This window comes from Macaca mulatta, chromosome 3 (assembly GCF_049350105.2).
Source record: "Macaca mulatta isolate MMU2019108-1 chromosome 3, T2T-MMU8v2.0, whole genome shotgun sequence".
NCBI lineage: Eukaryota > Metazoa > Chordata > Mammalia > Primates > Cercopithecidae > Macaca > Macaca mulatta.
Window position 1 is genome coordinate 153,251,264 of NC_133408.1, and position 24,642 is coordinate 153,275,905.

Genomic DNA, 24,642 nt, shown 5'->3' on the forward strand with positions numbered 1-24,642 from the left:
TTTGATTACTGAATGTTCAACTTCTCTTCATTAGTGACCAATACTGAACTCTCAAAATAATGCTCATCACTCAAAATGAGACTCCTAGAGTCTGAATGTGTCCCCCAAAATTCATACGTTAAAATTGTATGGCAAATGGGACAGTACTAAGATGTGGGGCCTTTAGGAGATAATTAGGTCATGAGTGCTCTTCCCTCATGAATGGGATTAAAAAGCCTTTATAAAAGAGGTTTCACAAATAATTTGGCCCTTTTTTTTGTTCTTCCATCCTTTGTGCCATGTGAAAACACAGTATGTGTCCTATCCAGAGGTGGTGGCAATAAAACATCTTCTTAGAAACAGAGAGCAGCCCTTACCAGACACCAAAGCTGCCAATGCCTTGATATTGGACTTCACAGCCTCCAAAACTGTAAGAAAAAATTTGTTTTTCTAAATTACCCTGTATCAGGTACTTTATAGCAACACAAATGGACCAAGACAGAGACCACCCTTTAATACAAGACCAGGCACTGGCTGATTATTCTGGATCTCTTCCACTTTCAAGAGGGCAGCTGTTCATCCTGCCTGAGTTTGGTATTTCTGGGAATGGGTTTATCTTTCTTATGCTGGCCATTAACACTATTCAAGGGCCCATAGAATGTAATCTATTAGCATGTGAAGCCACGCTACATTGCCTAATACCAAGGAACCCCTGTGTATTAGTCCATTTTCACTTCTTTTCTACTAAGAAGTAGATCTTATCCAAATGATTAGCAGACAAAGCGAGAAGTTACTTTGCTGGCAGAAGCAATTGACTATCCTGAGACGATAGAGTTACTATATCCATGTAATAGGGGCAGGTAGTAGTATGTTTAAAAACCACAATATTCACTGAGATTCCTTGTATTGTTTCCACACCCAGTAATAATAGTAAATGATCAACGGTAGTAACCATGGCTTCATAAGAGTGTAAAAATGTAAGGGCTGAAGCTCCTCAGAGATAAAGGCCTTGGTTAATTTTCTGGGTCAGTGGACACGCTGGCCAAGGGTGAAGGGGATCTACAATGGGTAAGATGGAGATGGAATGGGATAGAAGGGAGATAATGAATGGAATAGAAGAGAGATGATAAATATCAATTGTGATTTCTGATCCAGCTGCAGTGATGACAGCTGTAAATTGTACTATTTACTCTCCTATTGTATTCACTCTTCCGAAATTGTGACTGTCCACCAAATTGGAAAACACATAAGAGGGCAGAATGAAATTAGTGTGGCCCATGGGTGGATCTCTGTAGTGTAAGAGGTGGACTGTCACAGATACTTTTGGAGCTCCATTCCTGTCTTCTTGCTTTTACAGTTGAAGTGCACACTGGCCTTACTTACATTGTCCAGCACCAATATTTCTTTGCCTGAGAGCTTTCTTTGCCATGGAAGCCTGCTTTGCCGCCTATGTAGCTGGTTGGAAGGGCTATGGAATTAATGTGCTTTTCTTCCTGGAAACAGTCTACAATCAATGAGCATTCAGATTTGATATTTAAATATCCAGGTCCGTGCCTCTTCCTGTCAGACGTGTTTTCAGGCCTTTGTTTTATACTAGCCTTCAGAGATTTCCAAGTAGGATTAAGCTCCAGTTGACGATAGTGGTAGTCGGTTTGATAACACACCATGTATTAGTGAACCATACCTTCTGATTAAATTCCCACTTCCCAGTACCTCTCAAATACATTAATTGCCCTCAAATCTTTGCTCCATTTGCTTCTAGAAGAGCCCAAAAGAAGACAGAATTCCATAATACCATGAAATATGAAATATGGAAACCACCTAAATATACATTAGTAATAAATTTTGATGTAATCATATAATTAAAGCAATGATATAAACTTTTCTTCCTTGTTGTGGAAAGGTAATCTATATGTGAAATAAGATTGTAAAAGTATATGTTCTTACATTTTTGAATAAATAAAATATTATGTGTGAAATATATAGTATATATATTTACATATATTTAGTGTGTATTATCTACTGCATTTACACATATTTGATATAGATCTATATACTTACACATATTTTGTATAGATATATATACTATGTATAAATATATATACTATGTATACTAAATATGTGTAAATACATAGACATATACTAAAATGTTAAGAGCAGCTGTAAAGGTTTTAGTTGTTTTCTTTATTTGGAATTTTTAATTTTCCCTTGTGAATATGTATTAATTGTGTTGTGAGAAGTATTTAAAGGAAATGTAACAAGTGCACTATGTTAGCCTGTTCAGTTTTCATTGTTTTTCCTCGTTTTGACTAGGGCATTAAGAAAATTAAATTTAATAAATAAAATACTGCCTGGCAGGATAAACATTAAAATAATCCTACATGCTCCTAATAAAGTATACAGTCTTCAAAAGATTATATATCTCTTCACATGTATCCATTTACATGGTGGTTTGTCTCAAGAGTTCAGAGACTCAAGGCCATTACTCTGGGCATATTGAAGAGCTCTTCCAGCAGTCTAACCTGCCAGACTTGACCAGCCAGAGTAGTCTTTTTAGGCAGGAAAACTGGGACTTTTTTCAGCATCTTTTCCATCTGTCACACACACACACACACACACACACACACACACACACACACACTCACACACACAGTCACAGCTCTTTCTCTCATTCTTTACTCTTTGCTGAGTTAATTTCTAAACAATTATTAGGTTTGGATTCTCAGACACATTAATTACCCAGAAGGCAGAATCCACTTAGTGGGCAAGTCTCTCTCCCTAACGATCTTATTTTATTAGATTTCCACTTCTGATGGGAAAACAAGTTCCTGTGTTGAGTTTTGATTTATCTGACTTTGTATTTACGTAATACCTGTTTCCGACAAGCCTGAAAATATCTGAGTCTTCTAGTCTTTCTTTAGGGCACTTTTGATTGTTTTTAAAAAATCATAAACCAAATTACAAAATCTTGGAATTTTTATTTTTAGTAAGAAATCTTCACTGAAATTTCTTAACAAGGAAGTAATAAGAGGGAGTATAAGTAGAGCATACATTGTGAAGTGGATAAAGCATACATTGTGAAGTGAATGTTTCACTCTAGCAAAAACATTTTGTAATGTATGCTTTATTCACTTCTCTCCACCCAAATTCCATTCCCATTGGCAGCCCAAAAGTCTCCTCTCTACCCTCTTCCTCTCACTCTTGTACTCAAATGCACTCTCTACCCCACCTACTCTTTGATGTCTGTCCCCACACCCTCCTTGTCCTTCTCTTCCTCAGTGATATTTTCATGCCTTTTCCAGTGTAAAGCAATTCCAGTTCTAGCATTCATTCAATTTTCTTTTCTGCTGTATCCATCAAATCAGCAAAATCAGTGCCTAAGACTCAGCAGTGAGGATTGATGGGCTGGGAGAGGAGATGAAAATAAATAAACAAAAAACAAACCTGTTTTTCAAAACAGAATTGGAGGAAGGGACATGAATTATTGTGCTCTTTGTTTGTTTTTTGAGCAGTTATCAATTTACATGTGCTCTATCGTCCCATATATGGCACTTTATATTTCTAGGAACATGAATAATGATGAGTTGAATTCTCTTCTGCAAATGCCTTGATACTCCTCTGATTTTCAGGTGGTGGGAGGGAAGGTGCTCAACTGTAGCATAATTATATTGTGCACCCATCAGCAAGTCTCCTTTTACAACCTTGGAACCACCCCAAGGAGTTTGGAAGCAGTGAAGCAAACATGAATTGGACCTAAATATACAAGCTAGAAAGAATTTATTTTTATTTATTTAGTTCTTAAAGGATAGAGCTATTCACATATCCTGGCACTATGAGAATTGTACATTTAAGAATCATGAATTGGTAGATTGGAAGAAACTTTAAGAGGTCGTGCAGCCTACTTCTTGATTTAATTCTGATGCAAAGAAATAACATTATTAAAATAAATCTTTCACAAAAACATAAAATGTTGTCAGAAGTATTACATTTCCATTTGTTTCAACTGTTAATCATATAACGTTGTCAATATCAAACATAGACCATGATCTTCAAGTTATATATTAAGAAAAAGTTTTGAAACATAGTGTGATGAACTTTAATGATTATGGTATAAATGCATGTATTAGAATAGACAGGTAAACTTAGTACTTCTTAATCCAGAATATTTTTTGAAGGTTCTTAAAATGGCAAACCCTTTACCTACTTGAATGTAATTTGTCCTAATTCCCAATCCTACCTGCTCCTTCGGCTTAACTACCGAATCAAATCGTCAGCCAAATATTATATTTGATCCTTTGCCTCTTCTCACGACTGGCAGCTCTTTCCTGACTTCCCTATTTCTGTCAATTTCACTATTATCACAATAAACCAATTAGGCATTGTTGTCCTGACCTCTCACATGCTTTTGGACTCTGGTAAGAATTAGCCCTTGTTAATAGCAGCCCAAATATAAACAACCACAAATACAAGGTCATCTCCTACTTTCCCAGTGAAGAAATGAAGGGGCTATTTTGTCAGTATAAATATATAAATATTTAATACTATCGATAAAATAGTGAAAAGTTTGCTTAAACTATTTTATTAATTTAGTTACACATACATTTTAAAAATCATGTGAAACTACACCATTATCATTTAATCTGAAAATGTAACTTAGCAGATGTAGTGTTTAACAGTCATTTTTACAGTTTCCATTTAATTTTACCAAATCAATAATTTAAAAACCTATAACAAAAATGTTAATTATCATAAGATAGTCAGTTATAAAATGTTCATCTTGAGACTTCTTAAAGGAAAAAGCATACAATTGACCTTTGAACAAGGCAGGGATTAGTAGTGCCAGCCACCGCATAGTCGAAAAGCCCCATGTAACTTTTGACTCCACCAAAACTTAACCACATATAGCCTACTGTTGACTGGAAGCCTTACTGATAACAAATTAGGCGATTAAGATGTTTTCTGTTATGTATATTATGTACTGTATTCTTATAAGAAAATAAGCTAGAGAAAAGAAAATGTTATTAAGAAAGTCATAAGGCATAGAAATATATGCACTATTTATTAAGTGGAAGTAGATCATCATAAAGGTCTCTATCTTCATTGTCCTCCCATTTAGTATGCTGAAGAGGAGGAGGGGTTGGTCTTGCTATCTCAGATATGGGAGAGGTGAAAGAGAATCAGCACATAAGTGGACATGTGCAGTTCAAACCGATGTTGTTGGAGGGTCAACTTCTATTTCAAAAATTACATTGTTTAAGTATTTTTGAATATTAAAAATATATTTTCTGAGGACTAAGAGCCTCTGTTCTTTGCTGTTTGTCTCAATTTGCTTTCCTGTAAACTTTTGTTTTTAACCCAGCAATATTCATAGAGCAAAGAGTAGTTATTTGCATTAATTTCATCAAGGACTGATCTGAAACTTAGATTATGTAGGTAACATTGGCTATCTTCTATAATGGAGATTAAATGCTGCCTGTAGGAGGTAAATAGCCCTGTTTCTACAGGTCTTCTACAGGACCTGACAATTATTTATTGAGCAACTGATCTTTAATGGATTTGCTGCTTCCGGGACAAAATACTTTTGTATTAAGTATTTTAAGCATTTACTCAACCAAGATTTTTGTTAAAAATTGATATTGTTGCAGTTTCAGAACATGTACTGGATTAGGTTAAGAAGTGAGCCAAATTAAATAAAAAACAAAAACAAAAAATGTAAAACAACAACGAAAAACAGTACAAGGAGAGAGAGAGAGAGAGAGAGAGAGAGAGAGAGAGAGAGAGAAAGCTAGAGCACCTAGATTCACTTTTCAATGTTGCAAACACATGAATCTAGAGTAAATATTTACAACACATATATGCAGAATTTTAGAGAGTCCGGGGGCAAAAACAGTTGGCCACAATGGTTTTAGCATTTCAAACTGCTCGATTTTTGACAATAATTATAAAAATTAAAGCATATTTATCTGTTAAAAACAACAAAGAAGAGGATGAGCATGAACAAGGATTTTGAAACCTTTAACATCTGTATTACTCTAATATTTTTATACTTACATGCTTCAAAAATGCTGCAGAAACATAAATCTATGAAACATTGTGACTTTTGGAAAACAATGAATACCTGGGATTTATTTATTTATTGACAGAATCTTACACTGTCACTCCAGGCTAGAGTGCAATGGCGTGATCTCGGCTCACTGCAACCTCTGCCTCCCGCGTTCAAGTGATTCTCCTGCCTCAGCCTCCTCAGCTGGGACTACAAGTGCGTGCCACCGTGCCCAGCTAATTTTTTGTATTTTTAGCAGAGATGGGGTTTCACCATGTTGACCGGGCTGGTCTTGAACTCCTGATCTTGTGCTCCACTCGCCTCAGCCTCCCAAAGTGCTGAGACTACAGGTGTGAGCCATCCGCCCGGCCAACCTGGGTTGTTCTTAATAAGATTATAATGTGGGAGTTGAGACAATTATATATAAAAGCTTCCAAAAGTTTCCTCCCTCCAAAAACATTGATATTGACTTATTATCAGTTTCAATTTTGTATTTTAGAAAAAGAGAAAGAAGCTGTTATTTATAATCCATTTGAATTATTCTACAATATAAAAGTGACATTTTTCTCAAGAAAAACTAGCCCTCAATTAGAAATTACTTCTTGTATTTTAATCAGGGTATATTATATCTATCAGTCAGAAACCTGAACAATTTATTTAATACTCTATTTTATAAAATACAAACTGGTTAGAAGTTTAATATAATGGCTGCGAAGAGAAATTAACTCTCTAGGTTTGGTTACTGATAATCTGATCTGATGAACCCAGAGACAATGAATTTATTTTGATGCTTTGTCATTTTTCACAATGATACAATTCAATGAATAGTTTTTCCAGTGATACTATTCAATGACCTTTTAAAAACTATATTTCAGAAGTCTCTGTTTCAACTCATTAATCCACTTTGTTCTGACCCTCTTGAAATCTGAGCATAATTTTCTAAGGCACCAAGTAGTGTTCTACAGAGATGGCTGCAGATGCAATATCCAAAAACACAAAGTATTCTATAACCACTCAAAATAACAAGAATCAACACAAGCCAACTACTATGAACTACATTCATTATCTCATTTATTCTCATAAAAACTTTATAAGGTGAGTGATACGTTACCTGTTGCCCAGTACCAAATTCATGTTCTATACATTGTGCTTATATATGTAAGGAAGTATGGGGGGGAAAAGATAGCTGCAAAGCATAATATTTGTTGTGTTTATTAAAATTATTCTCTTTTCTACTAGATAATATGCAAAGACATTTTTGCCCATTATAGCTTCTAACACAGTACCTTGCACATAGAAAAGTCTCAATTGACATTTGTGGAAACTCGATGTTGATGCTGGACTGATAAAATAAATTTTTCAATATAATTTTGAATAAAATAATACATATTGCTCTCACAGTTCACAACATTAAACAATTATGGACTTGTTCATTTTTATATACGTGAATAAAATATACAAAATGCTTAACATCTTTTTATAACACACATCTTTCAATATGTTAAAAATATTTGATTGTTTAGAATATAACATACATTAATGTTGGTGTCTGTATACAGAAAACATGGAGAAATATGAAATGTCAGTTCTACAGTGTTTCAGCTCTAATCGTTAAATTATTTAAATTTAGCTTTCACTGAACACCAAATAGAGTGTGCAAGACCAAGACTGTAATACTCTGCACATATTTTAAATAACTGATATTTGAAGTAACATAACTAAATTATCATACTAAGATTCTTGTCTCTTTGAAGATCATTAAATATTAAGGAATAATTGAAATTATATTCACAAATTATAAGAGTGAAAAAATTATGACAGTGAAAGAGGTCTGACATAACCAACTCTATCTTGCCTTTCACCTGCAAACTGCCCTTGGTCATTCCCGGGCATGGGCCAAACCAACTTTGGGAGAAATTTGGTTGATAGTTTAAATGATAATAGCCCTTCCCAAAAATCTAAACCACCTTTGTAAAGCTAATAAAAGGCCACCAGGTTAGGAGAATGAGAAGGGTCTGAATTCATAGTTAACTCTTTACCAGCCATTATTCTGGAGGTCACAAGGTTTCCAACTTCCACAATTACTCCTGTAAATAACATCACCATTGTAGAATCTACGATTGGGCCTTTTGAGATATCTTATCAGGCTTCTTTGTCTCTGATGACTGGATGGCTTCACCTGAACCTGTGACCCTTGACTCAACTAGTCCTATAACCCCCAGCCAGAAGCAGACTTAGTACACAAGAATCATTTTACACACCCCTATGATTGCATCCAAAACCAATTAGCAGCACTCATTCCCTAGCCCCTCACTGTCAAACTGTCAGAGGCATTTAAACCTAAGCAAGCTCATCTTGTATAGTGGCTTGGTAAAATAAGGCTAAGACCTACTGGGCTACATTCTCAGGAGGTTAGTCATTGTAAGTCACAGGATGAGGTAGGAGGTTGGCACAAGATACAGGTCATAAAGACCTTGCTGAAAAAACAGGCTGCAGTAAGAAGCTGGCTAAAACCCACCAAAACTAACATGGTGATAAAACTGATCTCTGGTTGTCCTCATTGCTCATTATACACTAATTATAATGCATTAGCCTGTTAAAAGACGTGCCCACCAACACCACAACAGTTTACAGATGCCATAGCAATGTTGGGAAGTTACATTATGTGGTCTAAAAAAGGAATGAACTCTCAGCTGCAGGTATTGCTCACCCCTTTTCCAGAAAACTCATGAACAAACTATCCCTTATTTAGCATATAATCAATAAATAACTATAGGTATTTTAGGCCAGCAGCTCAAGCCACTGTTCTGCCTATGGAGTAACCATCCTTTATTCCTTCAGTTTTTAATAAACTTGCTTTTGATGTGGGATTTTTCTGAGGCTCTTCACCAGACTCATGGCAGGGGTGCCCCATCTACTTAGCCCACCATGCTCAGCCCCTTGTGGGAGGGAACACATAAATGAGCAAGTGCAGGATCTGGCCAGCCGCTCTGGGCACCAACACAGTAGCAAGTTCAGTACAGGCCCTGTGGCCAGACCAGGCATGTCACCTGGAGGGGAATGCAGTGGTGCTCAAGTGAGGGTACCCACAACCTCGGAGCCCCAGATAGAAGGTTACAGTACTCTTTTTGTTCCACCATCTGCATTCTGATGGATAGCAGTGTGTTAGCAACTCAGTTGGCCCCTTGCCTCGTCATGTGGGGTGGCTCCCCTCTGCAAGCAAGGGCAAAGGGCCAATGTGACAGACTTTTCTGGGTACTGCATTCGGTGGGTCCTGAGCTCTTGTCCAGTTTTAGAAGAAGGAGGTCATATGAATGATTGAAGGATGGTGAAGGCAGATAATTTTGTTGAGTGATGAAAATGGCTCTCAGCAGAGAGGGGAGCTGGAAAAGGGAGGAAGAGAGAGAATGGAAGGGCAGGTTGTCTTCTCTGGGTTCAGGTTGTCTCTTCCCCAAAGCCAGGCCATCTCCCCCTCTACCGACTGAGTCTGGGGTCTTTGTAGTCACAGGATGAGGAGAGTGTACTGATTAGTTTGTGAGTATGCAAAAAAGGCTAAAACAAAGACACCACTCAAAAGTGAGCAGGACAGAGTATAAAACCAATTAGGAATGGGTGGGTATAAGTAAAATAGAGGAAGGATGGGGATCAATCAGAGGAAAGCATGCCAAACCAGGAGGACAAGTTCTCAATCCAGTCTGATAATTTAACTGGTAGTTTGGCTTTCAGGCTTCAGACTGCCTTTGGCTTGGAGGTGGGCTTTCACCGGGGACCAAACTCTATCTGCCTAGGCATTGGCTGCCTTCTGTTGCTATCACTTTCACTTTACTCTATGGACTCACCCCAAATTCTTTCTTGTGTAAGATCCAAGAACCCTCTTTTGGGGTCTGGATCAGGACCCCTTTCTGGTAACAAAACTGTCTTTGAAAGACTCTAGCCTCCAAATTTTCTTCTTTCTTCTTTTTTTATTTTTTTTTAGGCAAGTTCTCACTCTGTCACCCAGGCTGGAATGCGGTGCTGTGATCACAGCTCACTGCAGCCTTGACTTCCTGGGTTCAGGGCATCCTTGTTTCTTAGCTCCCAAGCAGCTGGGACCAATGGCACACACTACCATGCCTGGATAATTTTTGTATTTTTTGTAGAGATGGGACTTTGCTACGTTGCCCAACCTAGTCTTGAACTCCGGGACTCAAGCAATCTGCCCACGTTGGCCACTTAAGGTGTTGAGATTATAGGCATGAGCCACCTCATTCAGCCACCTTTAAGTTTTCAAGGAGGCTGATCAGAGTAATAACAAAACTCCAGTCTCCCATTTAGCTGGCTCTACATGCATTAAACTCTTTCTCTATTGCAATCCTTCTGTCTTGATAAATCAGCTTTATCTGGGCAATAAGCAAGATGAACCCCTTGGGTAGTTACATAATTTTTTCATAAAATGGCTAAAATGCTTTCAATTTTTAAAAGTAAATCTCTTCTAATTGCTGGACTATGTATCCATATTTAAAAATACTATAGCAGTATTTTATTATAGGATGTTATTGGAAATTTCTTTTTATCTGAGTATAGACTTCGTAGCAGGTTTTGCTTCTTTGTTTCTTTAATATCACCCCTTGAACCATTTGCAACAAAATTACCTAATGTTTTTGTGAAAAAAAAAATGTAAATTCTTGGACCTCCTACAGAACTAATAATTCAGAATTACTGAGTGCTGGGAGGTTGAACGTTCCAGTTTTTAAGAAACTACTTGGGTGAAGCTTATATCTCTAAAGTGTGGTACACTGAAGTTTGAGAACTATTATTCTAATATTTATAGCTCATATTTTTTTTTTTTTGCAGTATTTCTAGATCACATTGAGTAACTGGTAACTGCCTATCTTTAGTTTATTCTGTTCTGGAAACTATACTCAAGTCTAACTAACTTCCATTTATTAATCTATCTACTCTCTTTCAGTTTCAGAGGATGGTATTATCTTTTAATACCCATTCATTTGTGTCACTGAGCTTTTAGTGCAAATATAGGATCAAAATTCAAGTCATCAGAATGGTTTCTGAAATTTAGCAATTTTGGTTATATTTTCTTTCAATTAATTTTTTTTTTATCTAGCAAGAACAAGCTGCTATTTTAACTTACTGCCTCATGTTTTTGTCTACTGATTTAGGAATAGAAGCAGAATTAATCTTCAGGAGAACACTGTTCTTTAATTTTGAAAAATTTGAAAACATTCCACAGAGAGAAATATTTTAATAGACATTTTACTTATGGAAAAGTAAAAGCAAAAATGTAATTCTAGAAGGGAGAAATTTTAGTCAATAAGAAAATAAAATGGTCAGGCATGTTAGCTCTCATGTGTAATCTCAGTGCTTTGGAAGTTTGAGGCGAGAGGATTGCTTGAGACCAGGAGTTTGAGACCAGCCTAGACAACATAGCAAGACTCTTTCTTTATTAAAGAAAACTTCAAAAAATTAGCTGGGTGTAGAGTTTTCTGCCTATGTTCCCAGCTACTCAAGGATGAGGCAGGAGAATCCCTTAAGCCCAGGAGGTTCAAGTTGCAGTGAACTGTAATTGCACCACCACACTCTAGCCTGGGTAACAGAGCAAGCTCCTGTCTTGAGAAAGAAAGAAAGAAGGAGAGAAAAAGAAAGAAAGAAAGAAAGAAAGAAAGAAAGAAAGAAAGAAAGAAAGAAAGAAAGAAAGAAAGAAAGAAAGAAAGAAGGAAGGAAGGAAGGAAGGAAGGAAGGAAGGAAGGAAGGAAGGAAGGAAGGAAGGAAGGAAGGAAGGAAAGAAAGAAGGAAAGAAAGAAAGAAAGAAAGAAAGGAAGGAAGGAAGGAAGGAAGGAAGGAAGGAAGGAAAGATAAAAAGAAAATAAACTACTTTCCATAATAATGTAGACAGCAATCCTCACTATGAACCAGAAGAAACCTCAGCAAGTATTTAGACATCAATGGGATTTCACTATCAGCTGTATCAGTTGAGAGTGTTCCCTTTTTAGCGTGGCAAGCTGTTTCCTGAAGCAATAGAGAGAAGCAAGATCAAGGAAAAATCTAGAAAGAGCCTCTGTAGAAAAGTAGAGCAATGATCTCTAATCACAATGCTATCAAATACTCCAGGTTAAATTTTCCTTTATAGCATTAAAATTTTCCTCAAATCCACAAGATTCCAATAGTTTTCTTAATGCCATAGCCTGGTGTTTATTCTGCCTTGTGGATTCCCATAATGCAAAATGCCATTAAAAAAGGAACAGACCATGAGAAGTGGGCCTCCGATGCACATGAAGCCTGGCATCATCAGAATGACAAGGGGCAACAGTCAGGAATAATAGTTAGGACATTTAATAAGTCCCTGGAAATTCCTAGAAACATAAATTTTTTTTTGAGTCTAAGATGCTATCATTTTAAAGTGCACCATTATTTTATTTGCTACAATATAGAAAAGAATAACACTGCCAATTAAAATGTCATACAACAGTTCTGTATAAATTAAATATTTATGTTATATTGAAGGAACACTTTTAGACTTATTTAAACACAAATCTTTAAAAATTATATATCACTCTTACATGTGCATAAAATAATGAAAGTATAGGCAATTAAATTAAGACAGGTCTACAGTGTCTTTATATCAAGTCTGACTTTTCTGAGTCCCTTTTTGAGGCCAAGTCATTAATATATTGTTTTTTTTTCCAGTAATAATGTAGTGATGCAGCCTATCTTCAAAGACTGCTCTACTCTTGACTCAGATTTTCTCCCAAGCCATTGATAACTAGTTTTGAAGCTGCTGCTTTTTAAATCTTGCTGTCAGACTCATGGGAAGGTTTTTATACAACAGGGCTCATATTCTTTCCTCAAATTATCCTTACATTTAAATGTTCAGAATGGCGAGATGATACATAGGCCAGTTATGCCATTGTGAATATCTACCAAGGTCATATGTGTAATGAACAAAGACAGCTATTTCTGCTGCTGGCTGGCAGTGATTTGCAAGATTTTGTTGACAGTAGGACATATCCTACTTCAATGATGTTAAAAGGTGAACAAATATGCACTTCAGATTTAGTAAAATGTAGTACAGCACTTACAGTGAACACTAGGCTTCTGGCACTCACACAAAATGAAGATTTGGAGTTTTAGCTGAGTACTAAAGGAGGACCATCCTCCTACCGAAGAATGAAGAATTTAAGGATATATAAGTTGAGGTGTACTTGTATTCAACTGTGATTTTTGCAAGTAACTTATTGCTACATGTATTTTTTAAATATGCGTTGTCCTTCTTCCTAAAATGGTTTCACCATAATAAGTGAAATGTCAGCTTGTCCCATTAAATTATAAATTATAAATTACCATCTCCTCAGTCCTCTACATATCCTTCAACTTCATTATGACACTGTCCTTCGGAGATAAGGAACAGGAAGGCTTTAATGAAAACTTCAGCTAATGTAATAATTAGGGAAGGATGAGCTAATTAAGAAAGATACAAAGAATGATTAAAATTATACTTAAATTGTACAGATTAAATGAAGGCAGAGACTTTCTTTAAGAAATTCAACCTAGCCTACTATTTAATTTTAAAATCATAGTAAATATTAAGATGTTTGTAAAAATTGCATTATAACATATGTATTTTCTTTCATTTAGAAACAGAAATTAGAATACACTTCATAAAAAGAGAGACTTTGATGATGTGTTTTACAGCCTAACTATAGTACTCTGGGTAAATACACTTCTCTAGCAAGTACCTTACACTGTTGTCCAAAATATTGAGATATTACATTTGTCCTTTTTTTTTTTTTTGCCATCTGGAGTTATCTACCAGAATCGTACATGTGATGGCAATGAAAATGACAGGCACTTCAAAACTGTTGTCTGACCGACCTGTTATAAATATTGTAATCTAAGGTACAGAATCTGGAAACACTTTTTAAATGTAATTGAGAGTGATAAAAGACAATTTAACTTTAGGAAATCTGACTCCCAAGACACTGACTTCATTCTTATATTTTTATGTAGACTGATCTACAGTATCTGAAAGAAAATGTCTAGGTGGTAGTGTTTGTCTTCTGTCTTCTATACCAAGATGATTGATTCAGTTTCTTAGCTTTTTGGTTGCATGTTGTCTTCATATTCTGCTACTTCTTTCTCCTTCAATGTTCCCACAAAGCCCAAACTATTATATAATGTGTACAGAAAACAAGTTCAATATAAAGTAGTCATCAGAATTGGTCTGGGTTTGTGTAGCAGAAAAAAAAATTATTCTTTTTTTTTTAACTTCAAGTCTTATACTGGATTGACTTTGCAAGGACAAATTAACGAGACCAGAAATAAAGGGTCAACAAATTTTCTGCTCATAATTGTATCATTTAAATTTTAAGGGATATTTATTTTAATGTACATTTTCATAAGCAAGTTGCATGCCAATCTGTCTTTGAAATTATCATTTGTATTATTAATATGAAATTAATAATAAATGATATTCAACACTAGCAATTGAGTGCATCCAGAGAAAACCAATGCGGATGAAGGATTTATGAACACTATTGGATGAATAATTTTTTTTAAACTTATTGGTTGATTGATGTTCTAACGTATATATACATTGTGGAATGGTTAAATCTAGCCAACTAATGTGCATAAATCAGTAGTTCTGCTATACACAAACGGCAACCAAGCTGAAAATCAAACCAAGAACTCAACCCCTTTTACAAGAGCTCCAAAAAAATTAAAATTCTTAGGAATATACCTAACCAAGGAGGTAAAATACCTTTACAAGGAAAACTACAAACACTATTGAAATAAATCATAAATGATACAAACAAATGAAATACATCTCATGCGTATGGATTGGTAGAATCAATATTGTGAAAATGACCATACTGCCAAAGAAATCTAAAAATTCAATGCAATTCCCATCAAAATACCACAACCATTCTTCACCCAGCTAGAAAAAAAATTCTGAAATTCACATGGAACCAAAAAATGTCCACATAGCGAAAGCAAGACTAAGCAAAAAGAACAAATCTAAAGGGATCACATTACTCAACTTCAAACTATACTGTAAGGTCATAGTCACCAGGACAGCATGGGACTGGTATAAAAATAGGCACATAGACCAATGGAACAGAATAGAGAACCCAGAAATAAAGTCAAATACCTACAGCCGGATGATCTTCAACAAAGCAATTGAAAACATAATGTGGGGAAAGGACACCCTATTCCACAAATGGTGCTGGAAGAATGAAACTGGATCCTCATCTCTCACCTTATACAAAAATCAACTCAAGATGGATCAAAGACTTAAATCTAAGACCTGAAACCATATAAATTCTACAAAGTAACATCAGAAAAATCCTTCTAGACATTGTCTGTGACAAAGATTTCACGACCAAGAAACAAACAGTAAATGAAACTAAAACAAAGATAAGTAGATGGTACTTGATTAAACTGAAAAGTTTCTGCAAAGCAAAAGAAATGATCAGCAGAGTTAACAGACAACCCAGAAAGTGAAAGAAAATTTTCACAATCTATACATCCAACAAAAGACTAATATCCAGAATCTACAAGGAACTTAAACAAATCAACAAGCAAAAACCAAATAATCCTATCAAAAACTGGGCTAAGGACATCAATAAACAATTCTTAAAAGAAGATATGCAAATGGACAACAAGCTTATGGAAAAATGCTCAGCATCACTAATTATCAGAGAAATTCAAATCAAAACCACAATGTGATACCACTTTACTCATGCAAGAATGGTCATGATAAAAAAATCAAAAAATAACTGATGTTGGCATGGCAGTGGTGAAAAGGGAACACTTCGACATTGTTGGTGAGAATGTAAACTATTACTACCACTATAGAAGGCAGTGTGGAGATTCCTTAAAATCTAAACGTAGATCTGCCATTTGATCCAGCAATCCCACTACTAGGTATCTACCAAGAGGAAAAGAAGCAATTATACGAAAAAAATACTTACACACACATGTTTATAGCAGCACAATTTGCAATTGCAAAAATATGGAACCAGCCCAGATGACCATCAGTCAATTAGTGGATAAAGAAAATGTGATATTGGGGAGAATATTTTTGCTGGTTGGTTTTCTCATCCAGTTAATCTTGACCATTCTACTTTTTAATTTTCTTTCAGCTGACTAGGTTAAAAGGAGTTTGTGGACCACACTTCCTACATTCATATTTATGCAACTGAAACTATGCACAAAGAGTTCTAATACATTTGTTTCTCATTTTATTCAATGAACACAGGCCATCTCTATGAAAATAAGGATGATCAGGAATAAAGGGAAACAAGGCATAAAGGAAAATAGAGACCAGAGGTGACAGAAATCAAGCAAGGAAGCAAACAAACCCCCTTAAGAGTCTATCTATGTAGGCGGAAAATTCTGAACGAAGGTAAAGGAAGAGTGACTTATTAAATCAAGTTTCCTCAGTAGTCTCCTTTTCTTTCTTGGTAATGAGTAGGAGAGAAGTCTGAGACATGGAGAATTCATCTTCCATAGCTGTGTTTTGCTGCTACTATTTTTCCAATCTATATTTGTCATTTTTGGGGATGGAAATAATTCCTCAAAGAGTACAATTTCCAAAATGACAGACTGTAATTTGGACTATAGGGAGAGCTGCTTTGTCAAGTTAACTGATTCACTAAAGAAGCTTCTGATTCCCTATAATAAATTGTTCTGAGAAAGTTGAATGGAAATCAATATAATGTGTATTTCTTTAAATTGGCAATATACATACAATTTTATGTATCAATTTAAAATAAATAAGTTGAAAAAAGGTTATTCATCCAATAGTGTTCATAAATCCTTCATCCTCATTGTTTTTCCCTGGAAGCACTCAATTGCTAGTGTTGAATCTCACTTATTATTAATTTTATATTAGTAATAAAAATGATAATTTCAAACACAGACTGTGTGCAACTTGCTTATGAAAATATGCATGTGAATAAACATCACTTATAATCTGAATGATATGATTATCAGCAGAAAATTTGATGATCCTTTATTTCTGTCTTGTTAATTTGTTCTTGCAAAATCAATCTAGTACAAAACTTGAAGTTAAAAAAAAGAATAAATACATTTTTTTCATGCTACACAAACCCAAACCAATTGTGATGACTAATTTATATTGAACTTGCTTTCTGTACACATTATATAATAGTTTGAGCTTCGTGGGAACATTAACGGAGAAAGAGCAGACTATGAAGACAACATGCAACCAAAAAGCTAAGAAACTGAATCAATCATCTTGGTATAGAAGAGAGAAGACACAAACACTACTACCTAGACATTTTGTTTCAGCACCGTAGATCACTCTACATAAAGATATAAGAATCAAGTCAGTGCCTTGGGAGTCAGATTTCCCAAGTCACATTGCCCAAGTTGTCAATTAGCTATTTGAAAAAGGTGACTAATGGATTGTCTTTCCCGCATATTAGTAGAAAACAAGGTCCCCATTTGTGTTAACCTTTTAATCTGAATAATTTCAGTAGGGATAAGGAGCACTCAATGTGATTTTAGAAGTTCCCTATGAATCTATGGTTAGCTAAACTATTTTTCCTTGGGCATATTCATTGCATGGGTTACTTAATATTGTCAGATTATTAAGGCATAATTTGGGGAACACAGAGTATCTTCAAGAGAATTTGGACAATATAAGACTACTTACTTCTAAAGAGAGAGAAATAAATAGAGCTTATTTTCTGTTCATTTTGTTTTGTTTCGTGTTACTTTGTTCTTTGTGTGTGTGGGTTTTTTTTTTTTTTTAATGTGTATGGGATTAGAGGCAGCAGTGATAAACAGTATGCAACATGCAAATGTAATTAAGAGCATTCCAGAGAACAATGACAGAACTAAAATACTGAATAGAAAACTGACATTATGCCTGATCTGTTTTACGAGAATAGATATTTTGAACTAACATAAGGATGGTAAGGCCTAGTTGAATTTAATGAGACAGGAAAAGGGAGCAGAATAGAAGTGGCATACATGCTGCTAATATCAAGGATTTGGGGCTTTTTTCAATTTTTTTTCCCTCCTAAATAATAACTGCACTATTTTTGGAATAGGCATGAGTTCCTATTTAAGTTGTAATTATTTTTTCTTGTGAAATCTCTTACAGTGGTAACAACTAGAAACAAAATTGTTGAAAAAAATCAAAGCTTTGAAACAAACTAATCAAAAGGAAAAACTGCATGTGGCATTATTAGTGCAGTAGTTACATATATTCAAATTTTTTAATGGATAAAATTTTCAATTCAATTTGATTTAAAAGTGATTTAAGATCTGTTTGGTTTTGTATAGATTGATGAATGGCCAGAATCAGATGAGGAAGGGAATGGGTTGGGCATAAAGCACAAATACTTTTGTTTTTCTTTATGTTTCAAGGCTAAAGTTTTTAAAATGTGGGAATTTCTAAACATTTGTATGGATATAATTGAATTGTAGAATATGATCTCAAAGACATTAGAGGAAAAACTCTTTTTATAGGGCAATGATGATAATCCAAGTTCCCCATAGCCCAATTAAAAGAAGTAGCCCTCCAGTGCAAAGAAGGAGGGAAAAATGTCCTCTTGTCACATTATTTTTTCTTTAGTGTGAATGGAAGAGTATAGGTCCATGCTACTCAAAGTACGGTCTATGGACCAATAGTTTCAGTATCACCCAGGAACTTGTTAGAAACACAGAATCTCAGGCCCCATGCCAGACCTTCTGACTCAGAATTAGCATTCAACAAAATAACCAGGTAATTCATATGCGTCTTAGCCACTGAAGGGGTCGTTACAAACCCTGGTACTGTCAATTAGTGCTATCCAATAGAACTTTGTTCAGTGATGGAAATGCTCTGTGTAATTTAATACAATAGTCACCAGCCACAAGTAGCTATTAGGCACTTCAAATATGGCAACAGTTAATGAGAAACTGATCTTTGTATTTTATGAAATGTTAACTCATTTAAATTTAAATAGACACTGGTTGTCAGTGGTACCATATTGTATAGTGAAGTTGTAACTTTTTATGAAAATGTATTTATGGGACTAACATAAGCCTCTGAAGCTGTGGGACATTTGTTCCTTTTCTATCATCAGCCCTCACAGGGCTTGCATAGTACACTGATACTTCTAAGTGTTATTTATATATTTATGTATCATTTGCACTATTCCTAGGATGTACTTATATTACACTACAGTTATTTGTGTACCTGGCTGTTGCTCACCATGTTCCCACCATCAACCTAACACACCAAGAAGAGTAACTAGAAGCTTCTCGAGAGAGAGATAAGTCTTAATGATCTCTGTATTCCTGTACACCCACTACCAAGTTTGGCATGTATCAGGTACTCTATGCACATGCATTGAATTAAATAGGCAAAGAAATTAGCCCATAGGTACTTATCTTAATAAGACATAGAAAAGCATAGTAAATTTAATGCAACATTATCTCAAACAATATCCATTAATGCTCATCCCACCAAAAAATAAAACAAAACAAACAAAAAACCAGCCAAACAAACAGAAATAATAACAACAATAAAATGCTGCATAGCTCTAATCCGTTTTAGCCCTTTAAAATCAGGCTGATGTAAGGAAAATGCTGATACAGATTACTAAACCCGTTGAACATCTTGGCTAGGTTATTTATGAATAATATGCAAATGAATATTTTGTACTGTCTTTTCTGAATTGGCAAGAGCACCAGAAGTGGACCTGGGATGCAGAAGAGGGAAGGCCTCCTGGAGGGACTGGCTGGCTGAGACACTGAGGGTAAACAGCCAAATTCTCCAAGTCCCAAGCTGATATGAGCTAAAAAATCAGCTGCAGAAGGCAAATAACCCTGGGGTCCCCGGCAGCAGGTGGGGAGCCTGACCCTCATGCCAGGGTAGGAATATCCAAATGCTTTTCTGACCAGCAGTTCAAACAGCCAGGTAAACAGCTTGGGGCCCAAGCAGATGGCTTTTTAAAGCTGCCTTCCCCACTCTCCCAATCCCAGAGATGGGGCAGACTGCCTGTGTCAATAATGGCTTCTGACTTTGGACTCAACAGTCCTTCTCATCACAACTCTCAAATTGTGTGGCTTGTGAATAAACTATGACTAAACTATAACCCAATTCATGTGCTTTGGTTATTTCCACTGCTTTGTAAATCAAGATATGTCTAATTTAAGACTGGAACTATCCATCCCTTTATATTATTTGAATTCATCACACCTTAGGAAATATATATTCTGATATATTGAAATATTTTATTTGATGAATTTCATACTCATCATTCATTTTTTAAAAAAATGATTTCCCAATATTTATTAAGAGTTCTGGCAAACAGAGGCCTTTGGTTTGTTTTCATCTTTCATTATAGAAATTGTCAAACATACGCAGAAATGGAGATAATTGACAAAAATCCACATACCTAGCACCCAGCTTCAAAAATGTTAATCTATCTCATCTCATTATTTCTCTTTATATTATCCCATCTTATCTATCTCTCACATTATTTTCTCTCTCACACATTTATTTATTTTTCAAATGGACTATTTTAAGCCAAATCTCATCATACTGGTATTTCACCCATAAGCACGTCACTACAAATCTTTAACAGTGAAGGAATTTAAAAAAAAAATAGAACAATACCATCATCACAACTAAATAAAACAATAATTTATTGTCTAATATGCAATTCTTTTTCAATTTTCCCTGGTTATCTCAAAATTATCTTCTTATATTTAGTTGATTTGAATCAGAATCTAAGAAAGGTACAAACTGTATTTGTCTGGGATGTGACTCTTAAAATACTACTTTTAAAAACTGCGCTTAAAAACACTTAATGAGATCTATCCCCTTAACAAATTTGAAGGGTACAACACAGTAATGTTAACTATAGGCACAACATGTACAGTATATCTCTAGAATTTATTAATCTTGCATAGCTGAAACTTTTTACCCTTAGAATAGCAACTCCCATCTTCCCCTCCCCTAAACTCCTGGCAAGCACCATTCTACTCTCTGTTTCTATATGTTTGGCTATTTTAGATTCCTCAGGTAAGTGAAATCATGCAGTATTTTTCCCGTGACTGGCTTATTTCACTTAGCGTAATGTCCTCAAATTTTAATCATGTGGTCACATATGGCAGGATTTACTTCTTTTTATAAAGCTAAATAATATTCCATCGTGTGTCTATATCACATTTTAATCAATAACAATTCCTCCTCCCATGTTGGTGGGATGAGCATTAATGGATATTGTTTGAGATAATGTTGCATTAAATTTACTATGCTTTTCTATGTCTTATTAAGATCTCCCAAAATGGCACATTTTGTCAAAGAAACTATATTATTTGTGCTATAAAATTTCCCACATTCTGAATTTCACTAATTGTATTCTTGTGGTATTCTTTAATATGTTCCTTTCTTAGCTCCTATATTTTTTGTAAACCTGTGGTCTGATACAGAGATGTATTCGATTCAAGTTCAAAGTTCTTTAGCAAGAATTCTTCTTTATGGTTCTCTGGCCTGTTATTGCATTACACCTGAAAGTTTCTTCACAAAGTAGGTCTCTGAAAATGGAAGTAACTCATGGTGTTAAGTCCTTTTTCAATGAATATTTGAAGTTTACTCAAGGGTTAAAGTGGACATGGATACTAGTGAGGCAAACATTCCTAGTATAAGAGGAAATATGCCTTAGAATTTTTAATCCTAATTAATGGGATTTTGTTAGTTTCAGAGAGAACTGGATTAACACAATAACAAAAATTAATTTCCACATTTCTCAGGTGAACTGCTTCATAGGTAGCAAATGTATACATGAGTTTGGAGAAATACATCTACAAGATAGACCTCAAGATTCATCTGTGGTTGCTCCGCAGAGGATGGGACCAACATCCATCCAAAATTTGGTTTGGATGTGGAGACTGATGATACCATTCATGATACATACACCAAGACGGTGTGAAGAAATTTATTATGCACATATTGGAGCTTTCTGGGGAGAGCAGGGTAGGCTCAAAAACAGATATGAAAATGACTCAGGAGAACATGGAGGGTGCTATAGCTCTGTTTTTATTGTAATTAGGGGATGAGGATAGGAAGAGGATTCCTCTGTGTGGTGTGAACTTGCCATACCCAAGCTTCCTTACTGGTGTTCCCAGATGTTGGGCAAAAGGGCAAGGGACTGGGGTGGGCTTAAAAACGGTCACATCAAGTATCAAAAACAGTCTGACTATTTTGTAAATTAGCTATTTGATTTGATATTTGAAAAATACAATGAACAGAAAAAGCTAAGACATTTGGGAAATTTTGCTTATAGATACATATTTTTTTCATGACTGTGTGTGTGTGTTCAAACAATACCATAACTAACATTTATGGAGACCCCCTCTGTCTACAGGACACTATTTGTTTACTGTATTATCCATGTAATACTATATTTATAACAATCACATGAGTTGACTATTTTTTTAACCTTATTTTTCACATAAAGAAATTGAGGTCCCAAGATATTAAGTTGTGCACATGTACCCTAGAACTTAAAGTAAAAAAAAAAAAAAGACACGTGCTCAATGTCATATAGCTAGAAGTGGTGGAGCCAGGGTTAAAGTTCATGCATGTGGCTCCAGGGAGATATTCCTAACCACTATGTGTATACCTAGAGGCTCTAAGATTTACGTGCACAACAATCTATCCTCATTAAAGTTTATGTGACTGGACTAACCAAAATTTGTTAGAGCATAGTCTTAGAAATCACATCTTAATCATAATTAAGAAATCACACCATAATATTACTCCCTCCAAAACTAAGAATGATACAATGCAGTCATTAAAAGTTTGGCATTAGAAAGACCCAAGTTTTCAATACAAAAAATTTAGCTGGGCGTGATGGTAGGTGCTTGTAATCCCAGCTACTAGGGAAGCTGAGGTAGAAGAATCACTTGAACTTGTGAGGCGGAGGTTGCAGTCAGCCAAGATCACACCACTGCACTCCAGCCTGGGTGACACAGTGAGACTCCATCTCAAAAAAAAAAAAAAAAAAAAAAGGAAAGAAAAAAGAAAGACCCAGATTTCCACCTGGCAAGTACTTTAGTATTTTAGCCTGGCATTAAAGATTGGTTAATGTCCTTACCTTGACTGCCCAATTTAAAGTTTAATATCTCTTGACGTTAGTTAAATGGTTTCCCAAGAGTAGCTCCAAGGTTTTAGCAATTTTGCGAAAACTATCTTTGAAGGTGTAAAAATTGTATTTGCTTTTATAACTTGCTATAAGTAGATTTTACTTGCAGTTTTGAAACGATTTTTGAAGAGCCATACGCAGGAAAAAATAACTTCATAAAAGCAAGTTGTACCCTTCCATCCTGTAGGAGAACATAGAAGATTACTTCTTTTTTAAGTAGCTCATACAACCTGAAGCAAAGGCTTCCAGAGTCACAGAACCATTTTTGTTGACTCTATTCTTCAATAAAATCTACTGACGCTACGTCCAACAAACAGGATCAATTTAGTCATTTTTTAATCACCAATATGGTCAAAATAATTACATGATTAGCAACATTTTCTGTTTTGCAGACTAGAGTTTTGTCATTATAGCAGATGCTGGGAATTGTGCTATATTGTCTTACCACTGAAATGAAATAAGTTAACGTTGATTTTGTGCTCTATTCCCTCTCAGTTTGTACTGCACTGCCCTCTGGAGGATAGAACTCATCATAGCGCATGCATTGTAATTCTAGGAAACATCTTACACTCCTCCACAAAAACTGTGCTTCAAGAATGTGTGGTTCATGACAGTAACACTAGAAAAAATAGCAAATTTAAAATATATATAATTTATTTTAATATTTTAATTGGCATTATTGAGCAATGTTGTTGGTTTATGTGAAGTATTTTAACTTTAAATAATTATGCATTTTAAGAGTCTAAATTTTTCCCTATCTTACAATAATTTGAACTCTGAATCCATCAGATCTACTTTCCTAATATTGTTTTCCATTTTTATTTTGAATATATGTGGAATTTCCTAAAGAATAGGTTGGTTTTTTTTTTGAATTCACTTGCCATTAGTTTTCATACACAGTCAAGGTTAGTTCTTTAAAAATGTACATATGTATGGTGTTTTACTCTGTTTTCACACTGCTGTAACGATATACCTGAGACTGAGTAACTTATAAATAAAAATGGTTTAATTGACTCGCAATTCCGCATGGCTGGGGAGGCCTTGAGAATCTTACAGTCATGGCATAAGGTGAAGGGGAAACAAGGCACGTCTTACCAAAGAAAAGCAGGAGAGAGAGAGAGAAAGAGAGAGAGAGAGAGAGAGAAAGAAAAATCAAGAGAAATTGCCACTTTTAAGTCATCATATCTCGTGAAAAGTCCCTCACTACCACGAAAACAGTATGGGGTAAACCGCCCCCAGGATCCAATCACCTACAACTAGGCCCCGCCCTCCACACGTAGGGATTAAAATTCGAGACAAGATTTGGGTGGGGACAGAGCCAAACCACATCAAATGGTTAGGTTATAAAAATGAGCTATTGAAATATTTTTAGGGAAAATAAATCTATTGAACTTCACTGTTAATATCAGTGCAACCAAGAAAGAAAGATGGGGAAAAAAATCTCTCAAGCATATC